Source organism: Alligator sinensis, unplaced genomic scaffold (genome assembly GCF_000455745.1).
Source record: "Alligator sinensis unplaced genomic scaffold, ASM45574v1 scaffold141_1, whole genome shotgun sequence".
NCBI classification, from domain to species: Eukaryota; Metazoa; Chordata; order Crocodylia; family Alligatoridae; genus Alligator; species Alligator sinensis.
The window spans coordinates 793,991-816,649 of NW_005842221.1; the positions used below are offsets into that span (position 1 = coordinate 793,991).

The 22,659-nt window shown below is 44.0% G+C and overlaps 1 protein-coding gene across 1 annotated transcript in view; it reads left to right on the plus strand.

Annotated features, from left to right (window-relative positions):
* UBE2N (ubiquitin conjugating enzyme E2 N) overlaps positions 1-22,659 on the plus strand; it is a 27,009-nt gene that overhangs the window by 260 nt on the left and 4,090 nt on the right. The gene's annotated exons all lie outside the window — the stretch shown is intronic.

A 22,659-nucleotide genomic window follows, 5' to 3' on the forward strand; every position in this document is an offset into this window, starting at 1 on the left:
GCGCAGCTGTGACAGCGCCGGGAGCAGCGGAGGCCGAGGCGCCCCCGTCTGACCCGTGTCCAGTGGCCGGGCTGTAGTGGGCCAAGCGCCGCGGCCTCGCTGCTGGGGGCGCCCACCCGATGACTCAGGGCTCGCTGACCCCTGTGCCCCCCCCAGCAGGCAGGGGCCTGGCGCCGGGCCCGGGCCTTGCCCTGGCTTCACCTGTGAGAGGTCCTTTAAAAATAGAGACTGAGGAAGGGAGGAGTGTTTGCGGCTGCACGGTGCGGCCTGCCCGATTCTGTTCCTCCTTGAATGCTGGCGCCCAGGGGCAGCGCAGAGGCTGTGCTGGCCTGGGGGAGGTGGCTCTGAGGGAGCAGGAAGTGAGAGCCCAGTCAGACTGTTTCTGAAATGGAAAAGGGGGTAACAAGGCGGATGCTTTACCTGCCAAGTGCTAGAGGCCTGGTTCTCAATCTTCTTGGGCTCAACCTCTGTCTCCCTTGTCCAGGCCTTGTTGGGAAGTGGCAGCTCTTCCTTTTCACTTGTTTTTAGACTGTGGAAACATCACAGAGCAATAATGTTAGTCTTGCAGAGAGCTCGGAAAGACCACCACAGGGCAGGATGTTGTTTGCACTGTGGGTTCCTGTTTGAAATCTCTGGGTGAATTGGGCTTGCACACCTCACAAGGCTGGAACTCCAGGCACCCCAGGTTGCTTCAGCACCCTGGTTGAGATGCAAAGTACTAGGTTCTCTGTTTTACTAATAAGATATAATGATAACAAGCTAAATATTGCGGGCGCCTTAAATCAAAGTTATTTCAGTATTTATGTTCTTAGACATTGCTGTCTGTTTAAGACAGTGTTGATTTAGAGCTATGTCATGTTGAGTTTTCAGCTCCAACCAAGTATTTTGTATTCATGGTATTTGAAATGATTTAATAGTAACATGGGTCCTTTGAAATCAGTTTAGTTTTAAGCTATAGTGGACCATAAACGAATAGGTTAGTTTTTATATTGATGTCTACATCTTAAGGAAGAGATGTGAGTGAAATAACACAATGCATTTTTTTTCCTTGAGGCAGCTTAACATTAATCTGTGATCTTTATTGTGGATCTTTCCTTTTAGCATGGTGTAAATATTAGTCTCATTAGCTACAGCTTCAAGTTTTGAGAAGTGATGTGAATTCAAGCCCTCAAATTGGTGATGACTGGTTCTGTAAAAGTAACTTTGTTCAAGTAAGGTCCATTAGTTCTGATTAGAGATAATAGCACCATTGTTTCTTGCTGAAGTGAATGAATATCTGGCGCACAATTTATAATGCTGTGAAGCTGTTCTTGGTAGAACATGCTGAAAGTTGGCAACTATTACAAACATCAAGGCCCAGATTATGCAAAAAGTTGAAGTAAAAGGTATTATCAGATTGGCTGTAAACGAAAGTGAGTAAGGTAGTATAGTAAGAGGGAATAGGGAGGTACATCCCACTTAAACTGTGCAGAATTAATATTAAAGATGGTGAAGTTGATTACCAGTTTCTTAATGTTTACTATTGCTCTAGGGATTTTAAAGACAGAAGTTTTAATATAATTTGATAATGTCACTTAGCTAGCTATCTCAATGCAGTTTATCCAACACTAAAAATATTACAGTTGGTTAATAGCATGTGGTGGTTAATATCCTGCAGTATACTAGACACTACTTATTCTGGAGGCCTGTTAAAACTCTATAGTGAAGCTGAATTTTCTGTTTTTTTTTTTTTTTTTAAGGTGGCCTTTGAGTATTATCTCTAACTTTCTAAAAATTAAAGGATCTATCTGCAGGGTTGCACACAGGTTTCCCTCCTGTGCTTCTGTATTTTTGTTTTTCTTCCTACTTTACAAAGTATATAGTAAATTGCACAATGCGTTTCTAAGATTGGTGAAGATGCAATTCCTCAAAATTAAATTTGTTTTTAACCCTTTATAGCTTAAAATTAGCTTGAAATTCCAAAGCTGTCTTCTTGCAGAATGCTGTTGTGGAGGATGCTGATTCTTATCATTTTTTTTAAGTATGTGCATCGGGCTAAGCGTGCAGTGCCATGTGTACATTATGTGTTTGAACTTTGATCATATAATGGATTGCAGTGGTCAGGGTTGTAATTATGCATGAATTGGAAAGTATCATATAGCCTATAGGTTGAATCTGGCTTATGTGACTTGTATTGTGCAGAATCTAAGTTATCTTTTTAATATGTGAAATTTCTTAACTACTGTGTCTGAAGAGAACATACCAACTATAATTTGTTTGCTTGAGTCTGCAGACAGCCTGAAGCAATAACTCTGTTAACTTCTCTATACCTTCTAGCTTTTGTGTTAATATTAATTATTCCATTGCTGATTTATTTTAGAAGGTGGACTAGCAGAACTGAAGCCCCTTGTGGTGGGAATTTGGAGATACAGGAAAGGAAATACAGAGAGGTGAGAGGGGGAGTAATGGCAAAAGGAGGAAGCAAAGCGGCAGAAATAATGGTGGCTTTGGGGAGAGTATATTTTCTCACTGAGTGGTACTTAATGTGACAGTACATAAATAAATACATGGTTTCATTAGCATAAAACAATACTTGATTTGTGTAAGCCATCCACTTATGTCTGTGGAAGACTTGCTGTGGACTGAGGGGAATAAGAGATAATGAATTTAAATTTCAGGCCTATGGACTATAATAGAATATGCAGTCCAGCACTCTCCTCAGTATGAGAGAGTTCTTCCAACAGCAGAAAAGTGTCTGATATTCAGGTGAATTATAGCCTTGTTCTGCAGCCTGCCTCTCCCTGTTGGTTCATTGACTGCCCTCTCTCTCAACAGAGAACTGTTTATGGAATGTCTTGTCACTGCAGTTGAGGATTTTGGGGAGCAGCCTAAGTTAATTTTAATGGAGGTGCTACCAACCATATGCTATAGAGGGACAGAATTAAGTAACTTGTTTGGGAAGGATGGGTCAGTATTGCTTGGGAGCATAGAGTTAAGGCAGCAAGATAGTGAGGCTTTTGGGCTCATACATTCAGGGTTATCTGAACAGTGGGAGACTAGACATACTAGTTTGTTTCATGGGGATGAGATGGGGTGGCAATGGAAATATCAACCACCTAAGCTAGAAACTAGTTCTTGGGCATCATCTGAACTAGAGGAACTAACAGAACCAAGTATATTTGGAAAAATCAGTTTTCCAAATCATCATCAGTTCAGAGTACGATAAAGTACAGCATGGTTCAGCATACTACAAAAAAAGTATGTGCCTTTTTTTCTTATCCCATATTTAATAATAAAAAGAGAAATCTTCACCTTTCACAGACAGTAAACTTAAACTTTTGTTATTAAAACATTTTAATCTGTGTATATTTCTAATTCTTTTGCATGCTGTTAACTTGTAACCTCTTGCGTGGGAAGTTGAGTTGCATCTCCTTCTGGCTGACATTCAAACCATTTCATTGTCATGTCAAGTGCAGCACGAATGCGTACAAATGGTATGGACTGCACTGCATTGTGCCATCTTCGACTGAATCACCATCTGCTGAAACTTTGTGGTTGATACTGATACAAGAATCTCATCCTTATTCATTAGTTGTTATCCAGGATCTATATCATCATCATCATGTGGCCAGTTGTTGACATTGCCAGTTACAATCACTGCAGCTGCTCATGTAACGAAGCATTTCCGTGATCTTGGAGTTTCATCAGGCTCTTCCTCATTAACTGATTCATCAGCCATAATGTCTGCGGACCATATTTTTTTTCCATATGCATAGTGTTGTGGACAAAGCTGGTTTATGCATCAGCAACCATGTAAACAGTTTTTTTATATTTAATTGTTTGTGTGGCTTATTCATTTCCCTTGATTCTGTATCATTGTGAAGGAGGCAGTTGTAGGAATTCCTTTTCTGCTGTATCACTTGATAGTTTTGATGACATCTTGGTCAGTCAACTGAATAACAAAAGTTACAGTTGATGGCAAAAATTGGCAGCCTAATTGTACCATCCTCAGTTTTGCACAGCATAGTTTAGGGGTGGGCAATTATTTTGGCTTGGAGAGCCACTTTAGGAATTTGGGTGAGCTGTTGTGGGCTCAGGTGTAAGGGGGTGGTGAACTGGGGAAAGTGATCCTATCTGGGTGCTAGTTCCGTGGGCAGGGATGAGCAGGGAGCAGATTGGGGCCTGGGCCCCAGCTCCATGCTGTCACCACCGTGTAATCTCACCCCCATCCAACCTTCCCACTCATGGGCACTACTCCGCAACTGCATGTGGCCCCATCCCATCTGCTTAGCTGAGCGTGCCCTACCCATGAGGGTCCTGGCAGGTCTCCATGGGGACCCCGCCTGCCCTTGGCATTGGGTGCAGGGTGGATGAGTTGGGGTGCACAGCAATGGGGCTGTGTCCAGCGGTGGCAATGGCAGCAGCAGCCAGAAGGAGCCACCCCTTGGCTGCTGCACAGCCCCTGCCCTGCTGTGCACCCAGGGGTGGTGGTGGCACCAGCAGCATGTGCCAGGGCCCAAGCTGCCCCCTGCATCTGGGCTGAGAAGGGCCAAGGGACTTGCTGCGGGCCAGATAAAATCCCTTGGTGGGCCAGATATGGCTCGCGGGCTGTGTTTACCTTAGCTTAATTAAATGGTGATGTGTGGATTTTTGGGAAACAGTTTTTGCTGCAGTCCAGTAATGCTTGATGTTTTCAGCTACTGGAAAAAAAACAGGTCTCAAGTCTGCAACCCCCATAATTTCTTAAAAAGGAAATTCTAAACTTGTTAACAGCGGGATAGCCAATTGACAGTTTCTTGCTTTGTATCTGAAACTTGCAAATGCTCTGACATCACTTGAAGTTCTGTAAACGTGCGTTTATCTTCAAGGTTGGTTGCTAGTAAATCTATTTTGGTAGCTTTTGCCATTCATTGCAAGTGTTCAGATATGGACTTGCCATTGTATTCTTTCCAGAGGAAATCCCTCCCCCCGCTTTTAAATTAATATTTTTGGCCAGTTTCCGTGCTGTTACTGTGTTGTTGCAATTGGTTGATTTAAACTTGCAAACAAGATTTTACTTTTCACATAGGTCTTTTTCATACCATGCTTGCCTTGTAACTTTGGAACTCTTGCATCCACTTCTAAGATATTAACAGTTTAATTTTGTCTGCTGATGCTAAAATGACGTACTTTTTGTTTTGTACTCATGGTTACAACTATTTGGGAGGTGAATAGGGATTGTGAGTGGTGTGGGTAAGCAAATTACAAATTCTGCTGCTCAGTGGTGTTTAGGAGGACACAAAAAAGCTTGTTTAGAAACCTGAGTGGTTAATTAGCATTCAGATAGTTTACCATACTGTATGTTGATGTAAATCCCTAATTCAGACTTGCTGCACCAATACATTGCTGCACAGTACACTGCTGTAGTATAGTTCAGTAAATTGCCTGTGTAAGCTCCACTTCACACTGGAGCAATGCATCTGCATCAGAGGGAATACGCACCTATTATATCACATCCGTGGGTAAGCTTCACATAGACAGAGCTTGCCTCATAATGTACAAGGCTTCAGAAGCATTATATTTCTGAGGAATTGTCTAGAACGAGGGAGGCCAACCTCTGGCAAGGGCACGCTTTGTATGGCACATAGCAGATTGGGCAGGGAGTGCAGAGGAAGAGGATTGGAGTAGTACTTGGAGTGTGCAGGCTTAAATTTTTGCATGCTGGCCAAAAAGATTGGCCCCTATTGGTCCAGAACACGATATTTTGGTGATGAGTTATTCCTCTTTTCTAGTGGCACTGATATTAAATGAGCATCTTGTTACAGAGTGTGTACACTACTAATGGAATTAAGTAGCTTTGTAAGTATCTGAATTGTGGCTGATTTGTCTGAAAGGGTGACTCTTTCTGTCTTTGGTTCTGGAAATAGGCATAACTGATGGACTGTAACACAGTAACTACTGAATACCATACTCTGTTAATGTTGAAAATAAAATTAAAAAGCAGGGTGGGGAGAGAGGGAGGGAGGTGGGTGCAGGACATAGAATTCCTGCATCTGTTTAGCAGAAGCACAGCTTCAAGTTCCTCTGTAAACCAAAGAACCAGTTAACACCTTTATAAATATGATGCAGTATGACCCAGAGAACTTGTATTATGGTAGTTTTCAACTGCTTCTTTCACAGCAAGTTGCCCAATCACAAGTGAGCAGCTCAGCTGTTTGCTTCTGCTTTTACTTCATAGAGGGCTGCTTTTCTGATCAGCTGGAGCTCATTTTTAGTCTTGTGTAGAAAATCAGAGAAGCAACCCCCTTTCCAGTTTGAATGTCAACCAACAGAGCAATTCAGCGATCCTAGGACAACTGCTTGATATGGTTGTATACATCCCCAGCTAGTTGGCAATCCCTCATCTTGTCTGGAGGTTTTGGAACTTAACCTTGCAAAGTGGGGGAGCGGGCTTGGCCCCTAAGAAGGGGGTGGGGGCCAGATGCAGGCCTCTATCCCTGGCTGCCTCCCCCTCCCCCGCCTGTCATTCATAATGGGCAGTTGGCTAGTAGGGTATAAGAAGCTGACCCCCCTGAATGAGAGATCTTCCAGGTGGAAAGAAGAGAATAATGGTGGGGAAAAGAGAGAAGGCATAAAGTTAAATATGTGGTTAAAGGAGTGGAATGACAGCTACAGGTGAATGAGAGGAATGTATGGTGATCCTGGCATGAAGGGGATGTGGTGATTGCATTGAGTCTGTGAGATGGAGGGTGGCACATGATGAGCAGGAGACTTTGCAGTGGGGGAGTGGAAGGATTGATGCAAGGTGACACTGGCATATGCTGTGATTGTAGCCTACAGAAGCAACAGTGTGCAGTCCCTTTTGTTTGACCTTTACTGTTCATTGTCATGTATTTTTATACTACCTTTTGTCTTCTGAGAAAATCACAGACCTCTCAAGTTGACTTAGTAGTTAGTTAACTGAGGTTTACAATCTTAGGTAAAAACCTTTGAGTTTTGTAGAAAAGGACCTGGGGGTTATAGCGGACAATAAGCTGAATATAAGCCAGCAATGTGCCGTGGTTGCCAAGAAGGCTAATAGCATACTGGGCTGAATTAGTGGGAGCGTTGCCAGAAGATCAAGGGAAGTGATTCTTCTCTTCTGTTCGGCACTGGTGAGGCCACATCTGGAGTACACTACAGAACGGATGTGGAAAAATTGGAGAGAGTCCAACGGAGGGCAGTGAAAATGGTTGGGAGGCTGGGGCATATGACTTCTTAGGAGATCCTGTGGGAACTGGGCTTGCTTTTTTAGTTTGGAGAAGAGAAGGCTTAGAGGGTATTTAATAGCAGTCTTCAGTTACCTGAAGGGGGTTCCAAAGAGGATGGAGCTAGACTGCTCTCAGTGGTGGCAAATGACAGAACAAGGAGCAACGGTCACAAGTTGTAGTAAGGGAAGTTTAGATTATTGGGAAAAACTCTCACAAAGAAGGTAAAATAGCACTGGAACAGGCTCCCCACAGAGGTTGTGGAATCTCAATCCTTGGAGGTTTTTAAGAGCAGGCAGGACAAAGCCTTGGCTGGGATGATCTAGTTGGGGCTGGTTCTGCTATGAGCAGGGGGGTGGACTAGCTGACCTCCTGAGGTCCCTTCCAACCCTCATTTTCTTTGATTCTGTGAACACTGTCACTGTTCATTCCCTCTTTTTTCCCCACCCCTTGCTGCTGAAATGCACCAAAGAGGGTACGGCCACACCCCCCTTGCCCTTTTCCTATTCCTTGGCCTATATCAGATTTTAGTGTTTGTCCAGTTTGGGTTGAAGGTGGGTGCAGGGAGAAGAAGGGGTTTGAACACCACTGTTACGAAAGCCAGTCAAAGCCTATATAATAGGGAGACAGGTTTCCTCAGACAGCTATCTCCTTATGTAAGAAATACTGTTTTCCTATTGGTACAGGTACTCCTAACTTAACATCATCCTGGTTAACTTTGTTTTGTTATTATGTCGGTGATCTATTGGAGAACGTACTCATTTAAAGTCATGCAATGTTGGGTTATAACGTTGTTTGGCTGCCACCTGCTAGTAGCTAACTACTATGACATAATTGGATTCGCTTAACATCATTTCGCTTAGTTGCATTTTTCAAGAACCTAACTATGACGTTAAGCCAGGGGTGGGCAAAATGTGGCCTGTGGGTCAGATGCAGCCTGCCAGGCCATTCTGTCCGGCCTGTGAGGCCCCTAAAAAATTTAGAAAATTAATAGTTATCTGCCCCTGGCTGCCTGTCACACGGCCCTCGATGGCTTGCCAAAACTCAGTAAGTGGCCCTTTGCCTGAAATAATTGCCCGCCCCTGCGTTAAGCGAGGAGTAGCTGTATCTTGAATGTTGTTGCTGCTACTTGTAACTAGTTGATGTGCTGCCACCAATATGTATGTCCTCCCAGAGTTTAATTTTCCCCTACCTCACACAGACTTTTTGACAGAATACCAAGTGTTCACTCAGCACTCAGGTGTTGGCTGAGATCTTTAATTCTTGTCTTTTCCATGTGCCAGTATGTTCACTCATTTTTAATCCCAACAGTTCCCTAAGCAGTTACAGGTTTTGTTCTGATCAATATAGTTCAGGTAAAGTCTCTAACTATGAGGTGGAGTTAGAGAGTGGTAGTAACATTTTATGGTTGGATATAGTAAACTGTGGATACAGTAACCTTCATTTTAATCAAACCTCCATGGGACTGGGGGAAAAAAAATCATTAAGACATGAATTTTCTGCACCAGGATAATGAAAAACTTGTTTCCTGCTGTTAGGATTCTTGGAAGTGTATGCGGGGGGGGGGGGGGGTGGGGCGGACGGACGGACTATAAACAAGGCATATGACAATGGGCTTATAAACAGGTTTTATACTTATTGCCACAGTACCATAGCAGTACTGTGTTAGGTTTGTCATAAGATTGGTTAGTCAATGTACTTGGTCAATATATTGGCAAATTAAGAAGGAATGAATAGAAGTCCTCAAGACAGTTTATGGTTGGATGAGGGTCATGCATTTTTTTTTGTAATAGAGTAAAATATTTGGAAACAAATTAGGAAACAAGTGTGTGACTTGAGTGAGGCTGCCTGACACAAATGGGCCTTTGACTCAAACAAGGAGGAGAAAATTGGGTCTGACTCAGTCAGGAAGTAACCAATTGAGTTCAGGACAAAGATAAGAGATGATCTGCATTAATGTCTACCTATGTATGGTAGGTTGGTGGTAATTAGAAGTTCTTTAAATGATCATTCAGGTAATCTGACTAGTGACTGAGACATATAGTAATTGCTTCTCTTTTCTTGGATAAACTTGGAGAACAGGAACCAAGGGATAGAGTTAATAAATACTCGGGGACCATAAGTTTGCTGTTGCAATGCCCAAATTCTGTTTTTTGGGGTGGAATCCAAAATGCAGGTTTGGATACTTCAGAAGGGTGATTAAAAAACTATCCACATATTGTGTAGAGAGCTTTCATGATCTAGCCAATAGATATTAGGTACACAAATGCATCTGATTGCTTACTCTCTGGGACTTAACTAATTAGGGTTGTAGGAAGATGCCTCTGTTCACCTGGAATCTAGAGCTTGAGTCCCCTCAAGGATAAGTGAGACTTTCTCTGTAATCTGAGATAACAGTAGTAGGTACTGTTTTCCTCGGAACTCAGCCAGATAAGGAGAAGAAAGTAGCAGTAGTGCATATCATTTTGTTGGGTTGTTTTTGTTTGTTAATTTAGTGGGTTTATATGCCACTCAGAAAAGACTCAGTGGTTTTGCAATAACAAAGAAAGCACAATAAATCCTAAAACCACATATTAAAATAAAATAATATGTAATGAAACAAAGTCTGCTGAAAACGGTGATAGTGGTAGAATATAGTGAGAACATCATCCCTTAGCTGGGGCCCAGATTGTTAAGGGCCCCTTGTCAAAACCAACACTACTGAATTGTTCCTAGGAAGCTACTCAAAGACACTGGAGTTCTGCACTTGTGGCCAACCCACTGCTGTCAGAGGTGGGCCGCTGCATTTTGTTCCAGCTGCAGCTACCAGACAGTCCTCAGTCAAACGCAACCCCACACAGGGTGCATTGCAGCAGTTTAGCTTTGAGGTTATGAAAGCGTGGATGATGGTTGCTAGATCTAAATCTGAAAAGATTGGTGTTCTCATGAGATGAAGTTGATAACAGGTGTTCCTAGCTGTTGCTGCAGTATCCTGGTGGATAAAATGCCTAAGCACAGGAACTGTGAAAAGTGGGTCTAAGGCTGTCAGGCCATGAAAGTTCGCACCTATAACACCCATGTCCTAGGAGCATGGGTGTCTGGTGCCTCTTGAGTCAGGGGGGGCATGTGCCTCCCCGACACCAGTCAGTGGCCGGAGGGGGTTGTCCCCAGGTGGCCAATCCTGCTTGGTGGGTTGTGGGGAGTCCCATATGGCCAATCTCACTTGCCGTAAAAGCAGCCGCACCGCTTTTGGAACTCCCGCGGCTACTTCTGGAAGCGGTGCAGCTACTTTTGCTGGTGGTCCCACTCCCTGGCTGGCACTTGCAGGGGTGCTCCCGCCTGCCCCCCCTGCCTGCAGGCTAAACAGGGAGCGCGGGCTGACGGGCTGCATCAGCACTCTCGGGGGGTGCACGTGCACCTCCTACGCGTTGCCTCTACCCAGGAGAGTGCCTTGACCAGCAGGTAGAAGCCAAGAAGGTAGGCTTACTGGGAAAATTTACCAACCATCCTGTTGAAGCAGTTCCACTATGCAAAAGGATTGCAGGATTAATAAATTAGAAAGAGAACGAGAAAGAGTAGGACTATAGCCTAGTGGTGTGAACACTCCTGTGTAGTGGGATGAAGGTAGTTTTGGGTTCTGCTGCCTAGTGCCATCATTGTTTATGCATTTTACATTAAACATATGAACAAAAAAAAGTCAGAAACAAGGATTGTATCTTGCCCCTATGCTATATGTAGTGGGACTTCTTCTGTGCTGGTAAAGCTGCACTGAACTTACTCTGGGTTCTGTTGGCATAAGTATTTAGCTTGGGAATGCAGTATTTCCTCCACACACCTGACCATTGGTATTCTGGCACTGCTTTAAGCAAAGACCTAGTTTAGATGTTTTGATGGTAAGTACCAAGAGGGTACTTGCATCCGAGTCCAGAGTGGCTTTACCCCCAGTTGGTCCTTCCACAGCCTGTGTCAGGTTGTCAATAGCTGCCAGGAAGTTGGATGACCTGCTGGAGGTGGCTCAATGGTCTTCCCAGCAGATGTCAGGGTAGTTGAAGTCACCCATGACAATCAGGTCTTTGGTGCTGGCTGTCTCCGTCAGTTCCCTGGAGAATGCTTGATCATTCTCCTCTTCTCGGTAGGAAAGCCTATAGTATACTCCTACCATCAGATCCCCCTCTTGCATTCTGTAGTTTTTAAGTACAGAGCCTTTTTATTTTAATTTTATTCTTCAAAAATATGTTTTTGGACACAGTAAGATCTCCTGCTAATTCTTTTGATGCTCATCATACAAATTTGCCAAGACTGGCTGAGTTGTACAGCTCAATCAAAGGATTCTTGTTACTGCTTTCTAAACTTTGTCTTCTTTCTTAATGCTCTCTTTCTCATCTTCAGACAAACATCCCAAATTGGTACTGTCAGAAAGCATGGTGCAGATTTTTGAAGTTTTTTAATAGTGTATAAGAAAAATACTTTTTGGTTGTAAAGTGTTCTTATGCATTGTTTGGGTTATGTCAAAATGTGAACAGCAAGCAGGGGTGGTTCTTGAAATTGCATAAACAGCAAGCAAGAATGTGTGATGTAAAAAAGGAGGGGTACTACTGTAAATCTTGCAAAGCTGGGGTAGGGGAAGGGCAGAATGTCTTGTACTGTTTTGCAAAAGACTCAACCAAGTGCAGTGTGTTCTTGTTTGGTATGATCTGGGAAGAGCTGTTCTCTGGTGCTCCGTTCCTGAACAGGGTGGAGTGCGCGTTGCTGTTTTGTGGCACAGAGCTTTTTTTAAATCCCAGGAGTGCAGCTGATCAGTTCCCTGTGTCTGAGCTAACATGTCTTTTGGCAAAAGGTGTCAGAATATTAAGCCACTTAGACTGTCTAGCGAAATGCTCTCTAGTGCGCCTTGTAAAGATTCGGACGTTTTGAATTGCTTATTTGGCTGACCTTTCTTCACAGTAGTGCATTTACTGGTAACAGAAATGTTGTAAGGGAAGGATCGTTCTTTTGTATCTGGGCAAAGGAAGGGAGGGAAGGTAGCTTTGAAAATGTCTTAAAATGTGTCCCATTCCCCCAGATTTTTTTCTTTGAATGCGGGACAGGCGGGAGGGGGTTCTTTTTTTAGTGTTCAGGTTGAGTGTTTGTCCCAGGGTCTTGGGTTGCTTGTATGACACTTCATTTAGTCTCCAGGTTGGTTCAGTACTGTTTTAAAAGTATTAGCTTTGTAACATTGCCTTAGAAAGAGGAAGCTACTTCTTATTGGCTGCTCTGGTCCTCTTAAATATTAAAAAGTTCTTAAATGTCCATGTATGACAAGGAATTTCTGTCGTCTTACTTAGGACTATACTTATGTGGATGAAGACTCTCTCTTTGCTTCTGAAATCCTGAAATGAGTAGTCTCTCGGTAGCTAAACTTTTTAATTTTGCTTGTTGAACTATTCATTTTTTTGCGACTTTGGCCAGGAAACTTTGAAGCTGGTCACAGAAAGAATAGTAGTTATGGATGCTCCATAAAATTTAAGGATTAACATAAACTTTTGGTAGGAAAACAGATGTGTGATCTTGAGTGGAAAGTAAGGAACCTGAGTAAAGAAACTCTGGGCATGGGCGCACATCCATTTGGAGCAGTTCCGGAAGGGGAATGTTTCAGTAGGGGAGCTGCTGATCAGAAGCATACAACAGCTGTTACTTCTAGTTTCTTAAGGACAGGGCTTACCCTAGGGCAGGGGTGGGCAAAATGCGGCCTGCAGGCCGGATGCGGCCCGTCAGGCTATTCTATCCGGCCTGCGGGGCCCCTAAAACATTTAGAAAATTAATATTTATCTGCCCCTGGCTGCCTGTCATGCGGCCCTCGATGGCTTGCCAAAACTCAGTAAGCGGACCTCCACCCAAAATAATTGCTCGCCTCTGCCCTAGGGGGATATGAGGCCTGGGGCAGATCAGCCTGTGGGACCCCCGCAAAGGCAGGGGTCTCCCCCATGCTGGAGGAGGGGGTTCTCTGCACTTCTTTCACGGTGCTTGGCAGAGCTGCCAGCACTAGGAGAGGCGGCGGCCAGAGCGTTCGCCCTGATTCGCTGTACATTAGGGACGGCCCTGCTTATGGAGAAGTTGGGAGCGGTACAAATGTAGCAAAACAGCTCCGTCTTCAACTCTGGATGAAGCAGAGTTAAAGTTGGAGCAGTTCTGCGGCTTTTGTACATCTCAGGTCGTCCACCCACAATTGTTAGAACGTAACAACTGCTACACAGAGCAAATTTTCCCAGTTTTGAAATGTCTCCAGATGTATGTGTCCATACCTTCTTTTGGCATGGAAGTCGCTCTTAAGTAAAGTTTAATTGGCAAGAGCCAGGGAGCTTGTGCACTGGAGATGGTTTTGTGTATGAAGGAGTTCCTAACCAAAAAATCTGAACAAGTATTTAACTCTTTTTGTTTTTTTAATAGTTGAAACAAGAATGGCATTGTTTAAATACATGTTAATTTCTAAAAGCTTCATAGTAGCTTTTACTCAAATTGTTTTTTTAAAGCAGTCCCTCTTGCATGTTTGTGGTTACTCAGCCTTTTTTGCCACCTGGTGTTCAAGTGCTAGATAGAAAAAAGTAGGTGGCTGGTGGTTAGCCAGACAGCTTATACAGAGCTGCACCTCAAAGGAAAAAAGAAAAAAAAACAACAAACAACTGTCCTCCCCTACCCCCAACTACTTAACCTTTTTATTCCATGTAGTACATTTTGTATTCAGTCATTACTAGTCCAGACTTACACGATATAACGTATTGTAGAGTGTTCATTTCATGCTGGTGTAATTTTTATTTATTTATTTTTTACTAGAGAAAAGATGGCTATTTTCAAATATTCAGAGTTGAATTTGCCATTCCAATCAAAGTATTTTGCCAACATTTTGCATTGTGCTTTTCTTTGCTTGTAAATTGTAGCTTATTTCAGAAGGATTGTAGCTGAGCAGGAAGCTGTAGCAAACTGGTATATTACCACAGCAGACAAAAATTTTTGCTGTTTAAATACTTGGAGCCCTCCAACTGGTTCTCTGAGTTGTGTTCTTAACAGATTTGAGGAAGTTTTTGAGTAAGACTCTTGAAAGACTAAGGCCATGTCTGTATAGTGGGGGTGGTAGAAGGATAGCTTGAGAACATGCTCTCCCTGGTGCTGTTCTGTGTCTTCCCAGAAACAAAGAGTTTGAGCTCAGCCCTGGAGTGTGGACTTGGGTGCTCCTAGTCGCATGTTTTACACCAGTGGTTCTCAACCTTTTTCCTACTGGGACCCATTTGCAAAGACTTATGGCCTGTCCCCACCCACACCCCCTGGCCCTGCTGGTGCATGACTCACAGTCCCCGACCTCTCCTCTTCCCTGCCATGCTGGTCTCCCTCACTCTTGACCTGCAGCCCCCTGCCATCCCCAGCCCTGCCAGAGGGGCTTCCAGCTGCTCCTGTCCTGCTCGGGCTGGAGTGCGGTGGCTGCAGCTCATGTGGGTGGCAGCAGAGGGAGCTGGAGGAAGGAGGAAGGGAGGCTTGTGGCAGCCCCTGCAGGCAGCCTGGTCACAGCCCATTCTGCCTCCTGAGCAGTGTCTCTGGGCCTCCCCACTCTCGCGAGAACCCAGCCCGCCCTTGCAGTTCCCCCTGCCACTCTGCCCTGCCGCAGTCTTGGCGCTTTCCTGGGATCAGCGTTTCTCAACCCACGGCTTGCAACCCTTTGAAATCTTGTGACCCGTGGGTTGAGAAATGCTGCTTTACATGATTGCTGTTCTCTGATGTATCTGACTAGGAGTGAGTAGGTAGGATGTGGTTTGGAGGTGGTCTGGGATTGGGAGGGAGGTTGCTTAGACATGCCTGAAGGGGATGGGTAAAATGACACGGACCTCTCACATTTCTCCTTTGTTTTGTGCATTCCTCCCTTTTTCTGGATCTGTGACTTGTTCTTGATGACTAATTAAAATATCTCTCTCCCCCTCTCTCTCAGATCTGTAGTGCAGGGGTCTGCCTGAACCAATGCTTCTCAACATTTTTAGACTCGAGGTACCCCTTAGAAAATGCCAGCTCTTAGTTTTTCACTCAGATTTTTTGACTATGGAAAAATAATACAACAATTTTTCTGTTGGAAAAGACTCAGAAAGATGACAGCATAGTAGAATGTTTTTAACTCTATAGATTTCTATTTAAAATCTCTGGGTTTATTGTGTGAATCATGTTTGCTTACCTAACATTGTGTAGCACCCTGTGGCACCTTTGAAAGGATCTCAAGGCACCTTGAGATGGTGGCATGACACCTTGGTTGAAAATCACTGATCTGGACAATAAGCTTTTGTTTTTTAGAGTGACATCATTTTTCAGCCTGCTGTATAATTTTGCCAGCAAAACGGTGAGTGTGTTTGTGCTAGCAGTTCCCCCATGGCAGCAGAATTCCTTCTTTCTGCTGACAGAATAACATCAACTGTGAGCAGCGGAGAGCTTCTGCCGCTACCTGGATGGAAAGTGTGTGTTGATGTATCTAGGCAGACAAAGTTCTTTGAGCAAATCTGATATCTTTTATTAGACCAACTTAGATCAACATGGCTACAACCTACACCCCTGTTGATGTATCTATACTTTCTGCTTGCTGTTGGTGCTCCCATGGTGCATGGTGCACTCTGCTGGTACCACTGCTGTAGTGGAGCTGTAGGGTGTCCATGTGCTCTGGCAGTTTCTTGCAGCAACAGAAGATGTAGTCCATTAACTCCAGACTGATCTAGCGAACCACCCTCTTGATCAGTCTTGCTCTTCCACTCCTCAGGCTGCCCTCAGGTTACTGCTTTTCTCTTGTCTGTTAGCGACCTACTAATAGCTCTTGTATCCTGTTTTTATTTACAGGAGTTTTGCATGAGGCTTTGTTCCGTCTATTATTTAGTTTTGGTATGTCTGGTTTGTGTGGTTTCTTTCCTACTCAGAAACCCAAGGAAGGGTACAGTGGTACCTGAAAGCTCATCTGTGTTCCTCCCACCTATGCAGTAAAAGATACCAGCCACAAAATCCTTGTCCCTTGCATTTTCCTTGACTGTCACAGCTACAACATCACCCCAGCCCTAAAACAGACTGATTCAGAGGAATTTTCAAATATTTCAAATATCACATCTACAGTGTTTTGTTTTTTTTTAAACGGCACTTACACTGCACTAAATTACCTACAGTTTTATGAAAAATATTATGGCAAATAGCATGAAAAATATTCTCCAAATATATTCCAGTGATGTAATTTCTGGTAGGTCTCAAAGAATCACACTTTTCTAGGTATTGCAAAGACATTTTGCTCTAAATTGATAGCTTTTTGAGAAGTTGTTAATTCAGCTATCCACTGTATCAGATGGAGTTCCATGCATTTTTGCAGTGTACCTATAAAAAGTAGTAACCTCTTCTAATGTCAGTGCAACTTTTTTTAAAATCTTGTTTAAAGCATTTAGTTGGCCTTTTTAAAGCATTTTTTTCTGTTGTAATTCACAGAAGAAAAATCAGTGCTAGAATTCAAAGGTCCTCATCACACAAAGCACTTAAGCATATGTTTTAATTTAAAAATGAATAATTCCAATGGAATCCAAGGCATTATTGATGTGCTGTGTTTTGTAGCATTAGAGCCTTAATGAGTAAGTTTCAAAAGGACTTGCAGATGCTCAAGTTTATTCTGTCCATGCCAACAAACATGGAAAGTGGTGGTGCTCAACCTTCTGGCCCCACAGGCTGGATGAATGGTGAGGGGCTGGATCCTGTGTATGGGGTCAGTCAGTGGGTCTGATCCAGTGTGGGGTCAGTTCATGCCAGTTGGGCAGGCCAGCCTGGCCCCACACATGCTAGCCCAATCTCATATGCCAGCTCAATCCCCATGTACCAGATTCAGCTGCATGCTGGCCCAACCCTGTGTGTGGGGTGATCTTATGCACCAGCCCAATCACATGTTGGCAAAGTCTAGGGTGCGGGGCCACATCATCTGGCCCAGAGGGCTCCCTGCAGCACTAAAATTTGGCAGCAGGGTAACTACAATTAATGCTGCTGCTTTCCTACAGCCAGGGTTTTGGACCTGTGGGGTGACCTGTAAGCTGGAGGTTGAGCACCACTGACATCAAGTGACAAGCACTTTTTTTTTTTGTAAAACCACACTTTTCAGTGTGGAAGATCAAATATTCTTCCCCTTCACACTCTTACAGAATGTGTTGTGCTATGGGTTTTTTTGTGTGTTGTATTGCATAGTTATCTTTTGTTTTATAGTTTAATGTGTGATGCTTGCTAAAAGTAACCTGTGTTGTTTTTGTTGCCTGATTTTGTACTCGGCTAATCTGTGTGTGCGTGTACGCGCATGTGTACACATACTTTAACTTGAGAATCCACAAATTGACACCAGTAAGAATAAAATATACTTTATTCTTGTCTATACCCGGCATATTAACTTCAAGAAAGATGGAAAGGATATGGCTGAATTAGTATAACACTGAAGTAATATAGGCAGACAAGGTTCCTTGGGTGAATTTGATATCTTTTATTAGACCAACCCAAATAGCTGGAGAACAGTAATTAAGCGAGCTTTCGGGTTCAAAAACCCTTCGTCAGACTAAGGAAGTTTCAGCAGTTGGTGTGTGCTTTTCCTGGATGGAATGAGAAGTAAAGAAGTCAGCACACAAGTTGAGTCCAGTTTAGTTGGCCACCCCAGGTATAAACGGTATTGAGTGGGGTTTTTTGTTTGTTTTTAATAAACAAACCAAACTATTGACACTGGTACAACTTTGAAGCATATACCAGGCTAGCCATCAAGTCTTTATCTTCCATGCTGAAAGAAAGTATGTCATTTCTTAACCAATGTGGCTATCTTGCTTTTGGCTTTTTTTCCAGGATTATGAAGGATGCATGCCTCGGTACTACTGAGAAGTCTTAGTCTGGATGGAGTGCTGTGCTGTTTTAGGCACCTGAGCTCTGTAGCTACTTAGAAATATCTGAGAGAGTTTGATGTGGCACCAAACTTCATTGGGTCCTATGGAAATACCCAGGGTGGAGTCAAGGCTCTGTAATTCTTGCTTGGATTTAGCTAGCTGGTGTGGTTAACTCCAGACATGGGATATAGACTTAACATTGTGTGGCTAAATCCTAGTGGAGACACATTTGTACAGTGGGTTTAATACACCAAGGTATTAAACATGAGATTTTTTGAGAGGAACAAAAATATAAATATTATCATTGTATTGTCAGTGAAGGCATAGTCTTGCTGCAAGCTTGTCAAGTAGCAATAAACTGACAAGTGGAATTCCCAAACTGGCTTTCTTTCTCTACCCTTTAGTGCTGGCTTTAAAACATTTTGAAATGAAAATAATTAAAAAATTCTTACAGATTTTCATAGCTAAAAACATTCTGAGCTTTAATTGGATTCAAGGCAGGGTAGATATACACCTTCATAGACTAACTAAATAAGAGAGATATCTAGAGCACAAGCTTTGGTGAACTCAGATTCACTTGGATTATAAATACTTGCTTTTTTCATATAAACTGAAAGATGGATTATTCTGATTCAAAATGATTTGATAGTTCCACATAAAATCCATTCAAATAGAAATAGAGATGGAGTGTTACATGACCTGCTGTATTATTAAAAGAAGAGGGCGGGGGGTGTTTGTTTATAAATGTTTAATAGCTATTTTCCTTCAGTACTTATGATACAGGCTTTTTTATTTGGATACTTCTACTCATTTTGGTTCTGCTTTCTTACAATGTGTCTAATTTAGGATTTTTGTCTTGTTATGATCATTGATTCTTACTTATGAGTAAGAGTTTTTCTTAACTGTAGTCTTTGGATAAATCACTTTTTATATGTTTGGACTTTTTCAGAAAATTAGAGTTTGTAGATGACGTAATTTGGCACTGTATTTATAGCAAATGGCTGTGTGAGATCAGCAGGGATCCTGCTTAAAAAATCCCAAATTCTCTGATAGAAAATTCAAATACTCTGATTTAGAACCCCCAAAATCCATGTTTTTCCACAATGCAAATGAAACAACTCTATGTATATAGGTATGCGTTGAACATGGTATTCATTTTATATATTTATGATTTTTAAGCAGTTTGAGAGCCTACCAGTACCTCGGTCGTTATAATAAAATAAATTCTAAATACCTATATATTTTGGCATTTGATTTCGGTTTTTTATCATGGAAAATCCAAGCTCCCCCTGCCGCCTTCACTCACTAGGATGTGGGTCCAGCTGAAGCTGTCCCACCAGCTGCTTTGTGGCACTGAGCAGCCCTGATATGCCAGTGTCCTGTCCATGCCATTGCCCCTCACTCCCAACCCACAGTCCCCCGGCCCTACTGGTGCCTCTCACTCCTGACCTGCAGTCTCCTCCCCCTGCCCCCCCCCGCCCAATACACCCTTGCCACACACGGGCACACTCCTTGCACAGCTCCCTGGACAAGCCCCAAGCCCTGGCCCTCCAACCCCCTTTTCCCTTCGCCTCTCCCCCCACCCACCATAGACTTACCTGTATTCAGCTGCCAGGCATGTTCCCACCACCTTGCCTGGCCATATGCTGCCCCCATGTGTGCATGCACGCATGTGGTGCCCCCTTGTCTCCAGTTGCCCTCCCCGTGGCCCCAAGCAGCTCCTTGTAAGCTGGAATGTCTTCTCCTGTAAAGGAGAAAATCTGTGTTTTTTTCCGTGGCAAACAGAAAACCTGGATTTCCAGAGATCGGTAACTGATATCAGTAGGCATTAATGAACATGATGGTTTTACTTCTATCCATGACCTGATGCTTTTTATATAAATTAGACTTTTCTCTTTAAGTTGATGGATGGTCTTTTGGCTCTAAAGACACTTTCCCTAAAGAAACCTTTAAGCATCCTACTTTTATCTAGAATATTTTCTCCCTTTTACTTGAGTGTCAAACTTTTGTAATGCCCCTATTTTTGCAGCTGGCAGCACGTCGCTCTGTAAACTTAAGTTGGTGCGCATGCATGCTTTAAATTTTGTAGTTTAAATTTTAATTTAAATGTTATATTTTGGGTTTGTAATTCTCCTTGACTAGGGACAGAAATTGCACGTAAACTGGTATAAGTGATTGGAAACCAGTTCAGATCTGTAAAACAGTAGAAGTTCAGTACACACAAATCACTTTCAGAATGGCTGATACACCTGGATAGACGTTGTAGCAGATTTAACTGATTTAGGTTAAATTGGTTTATTGAACTTCTGTCCCAGATCCTCTCCAGATTCAAGTTAAGTCAGTTCCACAGCATCCCAGGATACTCTGCCCATCCCCTGCAAACCCCGCCTTGCAGGGTGTGTGCGCTAAACTTGGCCCAAGCAATCTGCTCCAGTCGAGCAAGGAGGTGTGCTGTAGCACCCCCTGGCTTCTGGCCTGTGCCACTGCAGGCATCTGGCTACATTTCCAGAATCAAAAGTGAACATATGTTCACTTCCAGCTTGGACTAACCTGCAAAGATTGAATTGATTCAAGCTCGGGTTTTTTAACTGTCTGTACTTTGTCCTAATTGTGGGGGCCGAGAGGGGACCAAGGATCGGGAATCCTCGGGAACGCTAGCTGGGGTTGTGGCTGCGATCCCATGACGGGCAGATGGGTACTCTCTATCACCGGAGCGGAATTAGGCACAGATGGGACACGTATCAGTTGGAAAAACAGAGCTAGCTTTACTTACACTGTAGAGTCATATACAGCGCAGGCAATCGTAGTTGCAACAATTCTAATCTCTAGTCGCTAATCGAGGAGCTCTTGTAGACCAGGTAGCTCGGGTCTAACTCGGGCATGCAACACGGAGGATACATCGTAAGGCTTCGACGACGGGGAGTCGTTGGCAGGTGATCAAACTGCCGGAGTTCCACTCCAGAGGAAATCGCGGAGTTCTCCAACTAGGGCGGAAACGCCCCTAACCTTTTATACGGCTAGCGAGCCAATTGCCAGCTGCCACGTGGGAATAATTTAACAGCGGCCAATCGTGTTATGCAAATCTGCATATCCTCGGCAGGAACTCTATCCACGCCGGAACTCTTCACCATGCTGAGGATTCCCTTGCCTTACCGTGCCTTGTGCTGGAAAGTTTCACCGTGTCGAGGCACTGATCCAAATCAGCTCTGACATGCCCCCTTGCCGAAGACACAGCTGGGACTTGAAGCACGTGCACGCCGTCCAAATTATCACTCCTTTCTAAAGATAACTGATTATATGCAAAAGTATACAACGACAGTAGTTCGTCCTCTAGGGATTGAACCAAATAGTAACCAGTACACATACACATCAATATATTGGTCACAAAAAGTTCAATCACGAGGAGTTCAATAGGTGTCATGGCAGAGTCACACGTCAGATGACCTCTGCGTCTCTCTTTCTCTCTCTGGATCCGCTTCTGACACGTATCTCGAACCTCGGGTAAACCTGTAGAAAAAAGAATTCTTAGACACTGTTAATCAACCTATATAACACTATTTGTATGGAGAGGTAATCAGATCTCTTCTCTCGGTTCCCCATTCTCCTTCAAGCACGTGACATAGGTGCTCAAACTCGACTCAGCTCCGGACGGCTCTTGCACGCCCGCAGATGCACTGTCACGAATGACGATCCACACACGGACGCTGCGTGGTCTTGTCCTAACACGATGAGGACGTTCGGGAGTTGCCATCTGGATCCTTCGGACACTGGAAACCCAGCTCATGGGCTAACTGCCATTGACCCTCGTCTCCCAGGATCCGCAGCTGTCGCTTCGTGAGTCTGGAGTGGTGTAACAGGAAACCAAACATAATCCTCTCTTCTCTTGTCCTCTGCGGCGGTTGCCACACTCGCTCTGGGTTATTCGAAGTCCCTGTGTCTGACTTCATGAGCGCTTGCAATCTTGGAAGCTGTTGCAGAAGGTTGCAGGCCGGTTGGCCGGCTAACGGGTTGAGGAGGACTCGAAGGACAGTGGCGTTCCTCCCTCCATACACCTCAACACGAGTCTCCACACTGCCAAAAGTCACTGGAACAGTTCCAGGGTTTTGTAGGTGGCGATGCGGCCACGGTCTCTGCTGCTGGGTCGGTGTCAGTCCCAGCGCATGCTCCCTGGGGTTCCAGGAACCGTGCGAGCTTCCTATCACCGCCAGTAGGATCTGCTCTGCACTGATCCTCGCCGGATGACCCTCATGCCAGACATTGGGCTTGTGATCCACTTGACATGCGACAAGTGCTAGGAGCAGAACAGGCCAGTGAATGTGTCGCAGGGCGCTAGCCAATCTATATCGGTGGCGTGTCCTCCACTCCACGAGGCTTGTCGAGCGAAGAAACTAGCCTCCTCCAGATCAAGCAGGTCGGATCCAAACTCTACAACCAGATGTCCTAACCATACAGCCAAGGTCTCATCGGGCTTGATCCTTGACTCTTTGCACAGTTCCTGTAGCTCAGTCCGGGTTCTAGTGTAATGGGTAGTGTAGATTGTCTCCCTCACTTGGCTGCTTGCTGCTGCAGAACACGTAGCCGCCGTCCAGGGC